We start from the raw sequence: 12,390 nt of genomic DNA, 5'->3' as shown, positions 1-12,390 counted from the left end.
TACACCCTAATGTCCTTTCCATTAAGGTATGGATTGAGGATAAGGCTAATTGTAAATATTGTCAATCAGTCACTCTCAGTACTCAAAGGTTAATGTTTCGGTGGACACTTGGGACTTTTTGCTATGCCTTGGTCTCCCCTAGACGGTGGATAACACCTTGTTCTTGGGAAATTTGCCTTTCAGATTTGTCTTCAATGGAAATGCATGCTCAGTTGGATTCAAGTCTGGTGATTGACTTGGCCATTGCATATTGTTCCACTTCTTTGGCTTAAAAAATCAATTGTGGTGTTTAGCGCCAAGAAAATGATAATTATGTCCCATTACTTATGGACCTGACTGTAAGGAATATTCTCAGAGACACCTCACATTATAAACAAACCTCAATTACCATGAACATAGGATGTTATGTAAATGTAAATAAGAAGCAACAGCAATGTTTTGCAAATCTTTTTCAATTCATAATCGTCTGAATACACTACAAAGACATTGCATTTAATGTTCAAACTGAAACTTTGTTGGGAGTTTTTTTTCAAATATACACTCATTTTGAGTTTGATACCTGTTACAATAAAGCTGGGATAGAGGCATTTTTACTGCTGTGTTACATCACCTTTCCTTTTAACAACACTCTGAGGACATTAATTGCTGAAGCTTTGGAGGTGGAATTCTTTCCCAATCTTGCGTGATGAAAAGCTTCACTTGCGCACCTGTCGATGATGTCAGATGTTGTATCTTGCGCAGAATGCAGCATACGTTTTCAATGGGAGACAGACCAGTCTAGTACTTGCACTGTTTTACTATGAAGCCACACTGTTGTAACACAATGCAGAATGTGCCTCAGAGTTGAAATGAGCAGGGGTGTCCATGAAAAAGACGCTCCTTGGATGGAAGCATGTTTCTCCAAAAGCTCTATGTACCGCTCGGTATTAATGGTGCCTTCACAGATGTACACATTACCCATCCCATGGGCCCTAACACACCCCCATACCAACACAGATGCTGGCTTTTGAACACATGCACTGATCGCAATCTGAATGGTCCAATTTCCTCTTTGACGCAAAGAACATCCTGTCCATGATTTCCATAAACAATTTCAAAAGTGCAATCGTCAGACCACAACACACTTTTCCACATTGCATCAGTCCATCTCGCATGAGTTTGGGGCCAGAGAAGCCAGCGTCATTTATGGGTGTTACCGATATATAGCTTTCACTTTGCAAGATAGCTACAACTTGTGTTTGTAGATGTAGCAACAAACTGTGTAATGTAACTAACAATACTTTTCTGAAGTGTTCCTGAGCCCACAAAGCAATATACAGTATTTTACACAATAATGTAAGTTTATATTGCAGTGAGCCTGATGGATCAGAGGTCCTTGGGCATGTTGGGTTTTTTGCCTTGGCGCTTACATGCAGATTTCTCCAGACTATCTAGAATCTTTTGATGATATCGTGGACTGTACATGATGAAATCCTTAAATTCCTTGCAAATGTATGTTGACAAATGTTCAACACTATTAGCTCACGCAATTGTTGACTATTAGCTCACGCAATTGTTGACAAAATGTTGACCATGACCCCATCCCTGCTGGGAACTCTTCCGTCATCACCCCTACACCCTTATTCATATAATGGTCGTCCTCCGTTCCCGTCCGTCCTCGCCCTTTTAAAGAGCGTCCGTCCCAGCCCCCCCGCCCCAAAAAAAGCATCCATGCATGACGCTATGGGAGAGAGGCTAAGAGGCTAACAGATGGTAACCTTGAGCGTCATCCTCACAGCCCTCAAAGATTGAGTTCAGCGACGGCGCTCTGTGCTCTGCTAAGTGCAGTGTGAAAAGGCCTTTACGGACACACACACACACACACACACACACACACACACACACACACACACACACACACACACACACACACACACACACACACGCACACACACACACACATACATTGTGTGTGTCTTGACCTCCGCTGGAGTTCGATCAAACAATTTTTCAATGTCTTCACAACTGGGCCACAATGGTCTGAACTTTATAATGAACATAATAAAGACGATATACATTTCCATGTAAATGCGAAAAAAAGGAGTTTTGCCTTTAACAACGATTAAAAATACTTTCAGAGAATGGAAGCACCTCTCAAAAACATTCTTGTTAGCGAGACATTTGCCTGAACTGCAATCTCCAAATGACACAGTGGACTCTGTGGATTGGACCAGAACTATCAGCATACATAGTGTGCAAAAGATCTCTCCATAATTGGAGTTCATTCAGGCTGAGGGGGAGAGTCACTGACATGGTTGTTGAGCAGAATAACAAATGAAGTGTTACCTCTCCAATTTTGTGCACGCATGGGGTGGTTCTGGCATTTTCAGTGCCTGGTCAATTCTAAAATTGAGGCATTGTCTCAATGGATTGGAAGAATGATCCTCATCCTTTTGCACTGACAAAATGGAAATTGGGAACACTAGTGTATTATAGAAACTGACGATTTGTTACAGGATTGATTACTTTTCACATCATTTTTCATATATCGGTGATATCTCTCATTAAACATGGCAGATAGTAATTGTGCTCGACAGCACAATAGCAGGCTGAGATCGACCTGCTAACTTGAAAGATTTTTTTTTTTTTTATGCATTGTTGCTGGTACTTTGGGTTAATCATTGGAATGGAACAATATCCAAATGTCATGATACGACATGATCACACCATGAACGTCATGATATGATAATTATCACAATATTGTGGAAAGGTTGGTAAATTAAAAAAAAAGTATGATACCTTATAAAAAACTCACAGTATTGTGGGTGGAAAAAAAGCTCATGTTGAAAAAAAAAAGCATTGTGTATTTGTATTTAATAACAGCAGTAAAATAAAAATAAGATTGGCCAGTCATTTTATTGCTATGTGCTCCTGTTGGTTCAAAGTATGACGGTCTTATGTAGCTCACAATGCTAGGTTCGGTTGAAGCGGGTGGAAAGTAGTGTTTGTTGATGGAGAAAAGTATTTGCTGGCATGACTGATTTATAGGAGTGGCAACTGCTGCACTGTGGCCAGTTATACATAGTTTAGCCCATGTGAGCACTAATCAAACCAGGTCTCTTTGGACTGTTGAATTTTCTTTTTGTGTTTTTGTGTGTGTGTGTGTGTGTGTGTGTGTGTGTGTGTGTGTGTGTGTGTGTGTGTGTGTGGGAGATGGGGGGGAGACTGTAGGACACAAAATACAAGTACAAATTAAATATCCACCCATCCATCCATCCATCCATTTTCCAATCCGCTTATCCTCACAAGAGTTGTGGGGTGTGCTGGAGCCTGTCCCAGCCGTCTTTGGGCAGTAGGTGGGGGACACCCTGAACTGGTTGCCAGCCAAACGCAGGCCACACACAGACGAACAACCATCCACGCTCACACCCACAACGTGGGACAATTTAAAGTGTTCAATAAGCCTCCCATGCATGTTTTTGGAATGTGGGAGGAAACCGGAGTGCCTGGAGAAATCCCACGCAGGCCCGAGGAGAACATGCAAACTCCACATAGGGAGGCCGGAGCTGGAATTGAACCCAGTACCTCCACACTGTGAGGTCGATGCGCCAACCACTGGACCACCAGGCCAGTGGTTAACGCCACCAAATTAAATATGAGCAATTGAATGTTAATGTATCATCTATACAATGCTAATCAGATGAGGTCAAAATTATACATATATTTCATGGTAACATTAACCTCACTGTACATAAATAACCTATCGTCACTAATCCCACTAATTATTGAGGCACTTACTTGTTAATGCACGTGCACATTGTGAATCGAGTCAATTTGTGGAGGAACTCAAATGTGTTACATTCCCCTTCATCTGGTGATTAATGTGGGTCTTAATGTAGTTCGCCAAAACATGCCATCATCAGATTAAACTGAACTCATAAACCAACTACCACAGCGTGGTGAAACTGCACAAATGATAAACAATGTGCCCTTTTTAACAAATGTGCCGCTTTTAATATCGTGACATGACAATGATGCTATCGTGGCAATTTTAATATTGCAGTATCACGATATCGCCGTTAGCATTAAATCCCTCGTCAATCAAAACTGTTTTAAAATTTGGTATAGTACCCGAGAATTAATTTACTAAAGTTTATTTTATCTGTATTTTCCAGGGAAGCGGATTAAAAAAAAAATGGGGGTGGGACAAAGAATGGGCTGTGTGATTCCAAAATTATTATGTCGATTAAAGGCGCCAGTTGATTGAGTTCAGGAATGTTTTAGAAAAAAAAAAGACAAAAGAGAATGTTTGGTTTTGTGCATTGTTAAATTGTTCTAAAAAATAAAAGGTATTTATTTTAAAGATTGTAACACATGTAAGAGGCAAATTACGCAAAACAGAAAAAAATCTACAATATTCTTCCATACAAAGTAAGCTTTAATTTAATGGAAGTATACATCTTTTATCGTCAGTCATATATGAAGTAATTTAGATGTTTTGTTTTTTTTTTCAGACGTAATCTCTGACTGGCAATGTGAAGCCCTGTGAGGGCACAAGCCAATGCAAACCGTAAGCCATTTCCAAGCCCAGTTGATTGTAGAGGGGTGCATCAGCATAGACGTTCGGCATAAAACTTTGTCATATAATAAGTGTTCATCCTAAGAATTTCACCCCACATCAGTCAGTGGGATTTCCAGGTCTTTTAGATGGCTCTTCTTGTGACGTGAGAAGCAGAATTTGGACCCAGAAGCAGACAGGACATGGAAGCAGCCAAGTAACAGTCTTTATGTACAAAAATACAAAATCACCCATCGGGCGGAGAACGGCATAAACAAAGTAACAACAGAGAGCACGGCTGGAGGGAATAGTGGTAATGTGCGCCCGATGCATGGGAGAAAATGAGATCTTCTGGAAATATGTGACTCAGCAACCAGAGCTCATATGATGAAAGACACCAGGCCACTGCCAATCCTGTGCAAAATAAAGGACCAAAGCAACTAACATCATAAAGGATCACGAGCGGCCACTACTTTTGGCTCGACTCATGAAAAGGATCTTTTGGCTCCTTGAACGCTCCTCAGATTATATAATTTTGAAAAAAAAATGTTTTGCTTGAGGGTGGCACAGTAGTCGAACTGGTTTGCATGTCCAACCCACAGTATAGAAGTCCAGAGTTTGATTCCAGCTCCGGCCTTCCTGTGTGGAATTTGCATGTTCTCCTCGTGCCTGCGTGGGTTTTCTCCAAGTACACCAGTTTCCTCCCACATTCCGAAAACATGAATGGTTGGTTAATTGGACTCTCGATATCGTACCTTGGCGTGATTTTAAGTGTAGATGCTTGTCTTTGTGTGCCCTATGATTGGCAATCAGCCTGAAAAGGGTTTGCCAGTCATTCTATTCACAATGTCCCAACTTCATTGGAATTGTGAAATGTATTTTTAACACAGAAACTTCACTTTTTTTTTTTTTAATTTTTAGATCCCATTGCTATTCCCTTACCATTATTGCAACATCCTCCAACCACTGGGCAAACCTCATCTTCATTTGACCATGCTTCCGTGGTTGTACTTCCTTTCCGCCTCAGTTATTACACCCTTTCCTCCCTTCCAGTAGTGTCCATGACTCTTTGTGTTCTGTTCTTCATCAGGCCCAGTTTCCAGGAATTCATCCCGAGGATGTGTTACTTTCTGATCTCAACAAAACAATGCCTTGATCCTTAACCTATTCACAATGCACAGCCACTCCACTACAGTAGATTCGTTCTTTATTAGTGGTACTACTGAGGCCTGTTGCAAGAATCCCTTCTGACAAGTAGAACACAACATTGGACTCTATTTTCGTAGATGGCGCATCTGCGTGGTGGCACGAATGCTGCAATCCTGATTTTCATATCAGCGCAAAGATTGCTGCGTGTGTTTACCAATTTGCCAAGCCCTAAAATGAAGAAATCCCTATTGGAAAAATGTCTACTGTGATCTATCATTTTTCATAACTACATGCTTTTTGTGCAAAGATTAAAATCTCATATTTTGTCTTATTTTGTTGTTTTATATTGCTTTGTTTGATTTTTGTTTTGTGTTTTTTTTAACAGCAAACTTGATGTATGAAAGATCCCCAAAAATATAAAAAATGTATCAACCTCACAAAGTCAAGTATTTACGTATTTATTTAGGAATGAATAACTATTAGCACTGTGCTGATGCACATTAGTAAAACTAAACCTTTGCCCGTTATCACTAAATATGTCGGTGACTATGTTTACATAAAGCCAATAATCCCTTCAAAACTGGAATATTGCTAATATTCCAGTTTATAAACACGTATCGGAAAATTTCTAATGAGAGGAACATTTGTTTGTGTGCTACACATGCTCTCTCGGCAAGGAATCTTGTTCTTTTGAGTACAGGAAGTATATGGATGCGCAGCGTCTGGCATGCAACGCACACAAACATGGAGAAACTGAGACGCAGCACAGCAGCACACTTTTGGCGCAAGGATGAAACTGACAGCTTAATCATTGTGGTGAAAGACATGAAGATACCGGTAATGTATTTCATTGATTGTAGAAAGTAAGAAGTGGAAATGTCTATTTGGTCATGACCTTGTCAATGCATTGCAATTGAGATGGGAATATTCCAATGGATCATAATTACGATGTGTATGGGAGTAATGGTCTGCCCATGCATGTTTGCAATTTTGACCATAACTCGAATATGGACAACGTATAAATGTCGCGTTTCCAGTAAAATAAATCAGGCTCACCACAAATTGATTTTTGTACCACCTGTGCAATGTGGGTTTTACCTTTTCTGACAGTTGGAGAGAGAATGACAAAATCATAGGTATGCCATTCCATAGTTATTGTTACTTATCATATGTCTTCCTTCAGATGAAGTTGGAGAATTCACACTGAGACAGATGCCAGCCGTGCGTCCACTTCAACCATATAAAGTTGGCCGCAAAACAAATAAAACACACCATTCAAGAAGGTGGCTTGACCATCTTCAACAATAAGCATGGAAATCCTCCAGCACAGACTTTATTCATGTTATTAACATATAGCTGTTATTCCTGGGCACAAGAATGTGTATACACACACACACACACACACACACACACACACACACACATTTTCCTTCGCACTCAATTATATGAGATGGATTCTAAAGAAGACCTTTAAATCTGCAAAGCATTTCCAGCCCATCAATCTGACCAGCAAACCCATCTGTCTTGGCCAGATATGATGGTCATATAGTTTAGCCGCATGCATTTTTACAGTATGTTTAGTGGAATGACAAACCGTCATATGATTTGTGCACATTTGGCCCTTACTCATACTCTCTCGCTTGCTCTTTTGCATTCTGTATTTCTTTTCAGCTAGGGACAAACATGATGGCGTATCTTGGTGAGGTCATCGCATCGGGACACTACCCATATCTTTAATAACCAAAGTGGTGCAAACAGTGGTCCGCAAAATGCCAAGTGTAAAGTCAAATGTGGTACCATTTCTTAACAGTTTGTGTGCTGATAAATTGAGCCATTGGCTCACCTTAATTTTACTTCTTTTGCACTGATACTGTTACTTGTTTCGTCTGCCACTGGTTTGATTTTTTTTATGGTTATTGACTTAAAAGTTATTTTGAAATATTGTTGCGCTAAATTTATTTGAAGAGCCTTGCGTTGAATAATTCATATGTTTGAGTGACCAAATCTATCATATATTTTGGTAGAGGTAAAATGGTGATAGTAATAATATCATATTCGGCACGTGTGGTTAGCAGATCCGCCTCGCATTGAAGGTGTTCAAATCCGGGCTCCGGCCTTCCTGTAAGGAGTGTGCAATTTCTCCCCATGCTCGTGGGTTTTCTGTGGGTTATCCGATTTCCTCTCACATTCCCAAAACATGCATGGTAGGTGAAGTGAAGACTCTAAATCTGAAGCTGTGACTGGTTGTTCGCTCTGTCCTGCAAATGACTGGTGACCAGTGCAGGCTGTACCCTGCTTGTCGTCCGATGATGACTGAGATAGGCTCCAGCACCTTCGTGACCCTAGTGAGGATAAGCGGTTCATAGAATGAATGAAATAATACATATGCAATTATATAATGGTTCATGAGAACAACCATTTGGATAGATTATTCAACAACAACATGTTAGTTAAAACAACCCAGAATTATAGTTGATATGACGCAAAATTTGGGTAGAATATTGAACTCACCTGTTGTGTTAAATCAACCCACCCAAATTCACTACTGTTGGGATGGTACTATAATAGCCCAGCAGTTTGGTCAAAAATGAACCAATGTAGGTTATTTTTGACCCAACTGTTTTTAATGTGGAGCTAGAGTCGACTGTACCAGTTCATGGTTTAATAAGTTTCATGAACATGAGATACTGTTGCAATTTTTGAGTTCACTCATTTCATCCACTCCAGTCATCTGCAATGCAACTGATTCCAGAGGCATGGAATTAGTTTCCATTTTATCAAATTTTCGACAGCGCATTCCTCATTAGGGTCGCGGATGAAGTGGAACTTGTCAGCTGATTTAAGAGAGAGATGCAGAGTACACCCTGGAGTGATCGCCAGCCACAGGGCACGTCCATCCATCCATCCAATATCCGAACCACTTATCCTCACAAGGGTTGTAAACAGACAAAAGAAACACTCAAATTGATACCTATGGTGAATTTAGACAAACCTAGCATGCATCTTTTTGATTGGAGTTCTGAGTACCATCAGAAAAATAACGCAAGCGTAAGGAGAACATGCAACCTCTACACAGGAAGGTCACAGCCAAGATTCAAACCCTCACCTTCAAAACTGTCAGGTAGATCTGGTAACCGGTCGATCACCGTGTCGTTTTGTGCTCTTTCTTTCTTCATTTTGTCAGCAGAGAGAATTTTGAAGCAAGAGCTAATATATGGTATAGTTAATGTGATTCATCAAGTCATGAAACAATCACAGTGATAGCTGCCGTGGTCTGATAAGGCAGTAATTTAAGCAATAACTGGCCATTTCTCCATTGTTCCGTTGCCATCCCTGATTTGAATTCATGCTGCACGCACGGCGTGTCTGCAAGCAGCGGGGCACCGTGAGCGAAGCTGGTTACCTCGCTGACACATTAAACTTGCAGTCTGTCGCCTGCAGCACTTCATCTAACAGCTCTTTGTTGCTGTTCATTCTTTTGCCATTATCCCTCTGCAATATTTCAAAGTCAGCCAAATATGAATCATTTTGTGGATGCATTTTTAATGAAGAATATTTTAATCAACATCATTTCAGACCAACATTGTATTAGGGGATTACAAAATAACACTAGTTTTTGTTTTGACATTCATAGACGTTTATTGTGAGGCTGCTGCAGTCAGAGTGTTTGTTTTGTAGAAGCAGACTTCAGTCAGCGACCACCAACCCAAAATTTCATTCACTCCATTATTACACACGGTGGGGCCTTGCATCAACGGCTCAGGGGCGCAGTCATCTTTGTCCCGTATGTGGTCATAGTTATTTGCTTATAATAACATTTATTTGCATGCAAATCCAAGAGAATGTTGTAAATCGACACAGCAATGCATATTGTTTACTCATGCATATTTATTATCTGTGTTTTGAGGCCACGTTGCATATCTAAGAGGATTAAATTTCAATCTCACAACAAAGCATGAATGCCCGGCAGCAGAACCCAAATGTGAAGATAAATCTGCTATCCTATCTCAAATCTGCTGCCAGACAGACGCAGGTGAAAAGTTCCATTGTGATGGTTTCTCTAAACACCTTTGCTGAGCCCTTGCAACAATAGCTGTGGGTCACACTGCTCTCTCACCTAATGAAACATTGATGTCCCAAATAAAAAATAGATACCCCTGAAATGTGATTACAAGCGTATATTACAAACATGTCTTGGGTGAGACCATTAGAATCACCACTCAATAGCCTTGGGATAATGACAATGGGAAAACTCGTGATGAGATTGTGTGACTTGTTTACCATCTCATGCAACTGACATCACAACATCAAACAATGTGTTCTCTCTGAAAGTCTTTCGCAAAAAATGTTTTGCAGTTTTGTCCATTGCAACGTCCAAGGTCAAAATTCAGACGGATTTGAGGTGCAATTCAAATTTTCAAGGACAATGGGCCCCATTCACTAACCGTTCGGATGCACCAATTGCTGTGCCAAATGTGTGTACGCACATTTGACGGACAAATATGGAATTCATCAACATCGCACTTGAATTAGTACGTATTCTGCGAAAAAATTTAGAACCTCGTCAGACCATGCTAAAGCACAAGCGATGCTGGATCAACCTCTGAAACGAATGTCAAACACGCATCTTTGACCCAAGATGCACAATGTATTGAAAATGCATTTCATTTATAAAAGCAACACTGGGTCTGAAAAATTTGAACCATATCCATTTGGATCATTTTGATGATGATGTTTGCACATGGCAATGTCTTGTCCCTTTACTTTTAAGTTCTTCAAATGCGCGATTTGCACAAATGTGATCATTCATCAATGGTGTTTATGAGCACAAATTGTACTTTTCAAAACTATAAATGTGTTTGGCATTGTCAGTTCGGACACGGCGTCATGGGACGCACTTTGGCAGCGTCTTCAATGCAAAAACAGCACTATCGTAGCTCACATCTATCGCTTTAATTTTTTCTCCTGGCACTTCAGAATCCCATTCTTTGCCCGTGCCATCGGTGAATTGAAAGTGAAACAAACTTTGAATGAGGACAATTAAAAAAAAAAAAAAAAAAAAAAAAAGTTATAGGGCAACACCTCTGATTACAAGCTACAAGTGCAGACGGCTGACCGCTAACAACTTCCGGTGATGCAGGTCACGCACCTCTGTAGGTTAAAAGTGACCTGCTTTGTTATATATATATTTTTTTAATACTTTTTTTTTTTTTTTTTTTTTTTTTTTTGTGAAAGTAAAGCTGAGACAATGCTTACGATGCAGTGTGCACTAACACAAAAATATAGAATAATAATAACGCATACAGAAGCATCTTTTTTTTTTTTTAAATCCATTTTCCCCTAGACTTCCGTGATCAATTTGGAACCGATTCGCGGGCTACCCGTCGATCGCAATCCACTGGTTGGACACCCCTGTTTTATACTGTAGTTTAGCCGAGCCACTTAACAGTTCAAGTCCAGCTTTGAGTTACACTCTTCATCCACCCATCCATCCATTCATCCATTTTCGGATCCGCTTATCCTCACACGCGTCGCGGGCGTGCCGAAGCCTATCCCAGCTGACTTCGGGCAATAGGCGAAACTGGTTGTCAGCCAATCGCAGAGCACACAGAAACGAACAACCATTCGCACTCACAATCACCGTAAGGCACTTACTTAAACCGTGAGAGAAAAGGAGTAGAAGACAAAAAGGCAAAGCGGGAGAAAGAGTGATATGTTCTCAGAGTATAAAATGTGCTCAAGTTGTAATTTTATGTTGTTGTTGGTGTTGCTTTTCCTGTGTCATTATGACTACATTCTGTGATAATAGTACATTCAATTCCTGCCGTAAGATCTGTAAATAAATAAACGTACTTCATCCTTCTTTCACTGTAAAAGCAAAGGAGTCCAAGCAAATATGAGGGTGGGACTTATAATGGCTCTCTTATTCCTGGCAAAACCCATAACACTGATGCACAAAATGGGGTTATAATTTTGGTATCATGAGCACATCTTTCCATTCCATCACTTTGGCAAAGGATAATGTTTGTCATTGTCCATGCAACTCTCAAATATTTTAGTCCAGTCTCTGCAGTTGTTTGGCAAATTCCGGCATGGCTTTCTTGATTTTCTTTTTTATGGATGGCCTGCATCTTGACAGTTTCAACAATCATTTGTTTGTAGTACCTTCATTCTGCTTGTTGATGTTGTTGCCTTTGTCAGCAACAACTTCATTTCCAGCTCTCAATATATTTATGTCATCATCTGCGGATATTTTCCTTGGTCAGAAAAAATGGGGGCATTCACAAATAAAACGGCGATGAAACAAAATGTAGGAATTCATGCTATTTATTGTTTGAGTCTTCATTGTCCCGCATTTCACTACAGTATTCAGTGTTTTGGATGAAGTCTTGGCATAGGTTGGACGGATTCCTTCTGTCTAATCAGGCTTGGGATGGGCACTGTGTTGGGTGGGTGGCACACCACTCAAAAATTGATTGTCATACTCTTCATAAACCTTTGATGGAGGGTCTAATCATGGTTTCTATTTTTTTTTAATGATTCCATTCCTTCAATGTCTTTTCTTTGACCAAAATTGAAAGACACTACTTATCACATGGATAACATTTTTTATTTCATTAAAATACATTTAATTAAGGTGAGTTTGACAGCCGCTAATGAACTGGATTTATTTTATATAGATTACATCAGCTACTTTAAAATGA

The 12,390-nt window shown here is 40.0% G+C and overlaps 1 long non-coding RNA gene across 1 annotated transcript; it reads left to right on the top strand.

Moving 5' to 3' along the window:
- The first annotated feature begins 5,024 nt into the window (after positions 1-5,024).
- LOC109524951 (uncharacterized) lies at positions 5,025-6,017 on the top strand. The gene is made up of 2 exons (XR_002170054.1): positions 5,025-5,225; positions 5,628-6,017. It is a non-coding gene; the product is annotated as an uncharacterized LOC109524951 (long non-coding RNA).
- Positions 6,018-12,390: the final 6,373 nt, after the last annotated feature.

This window comes from Hippocampus comes, unplaced genomic scaffold (assembly GCF_001891065.2).
Source record: "Hippocampus comes isolate QL1 unplaced genomic scaffold, H_comes_QL1_v1.1 scaffold45, whole genome shotgun sequence".
Classification (NCBI taxonomy): Eukaryota; Metazoa; Chordata; class Actinopteri; order Syngnathiformes; family Syngnathidae; genus Hippocampus; species Hippocampus comes.
Note: the sequence above shows the minus strand (reverse complement) of the source record. Positions and strands in the feature narration are given on the sequence as shown.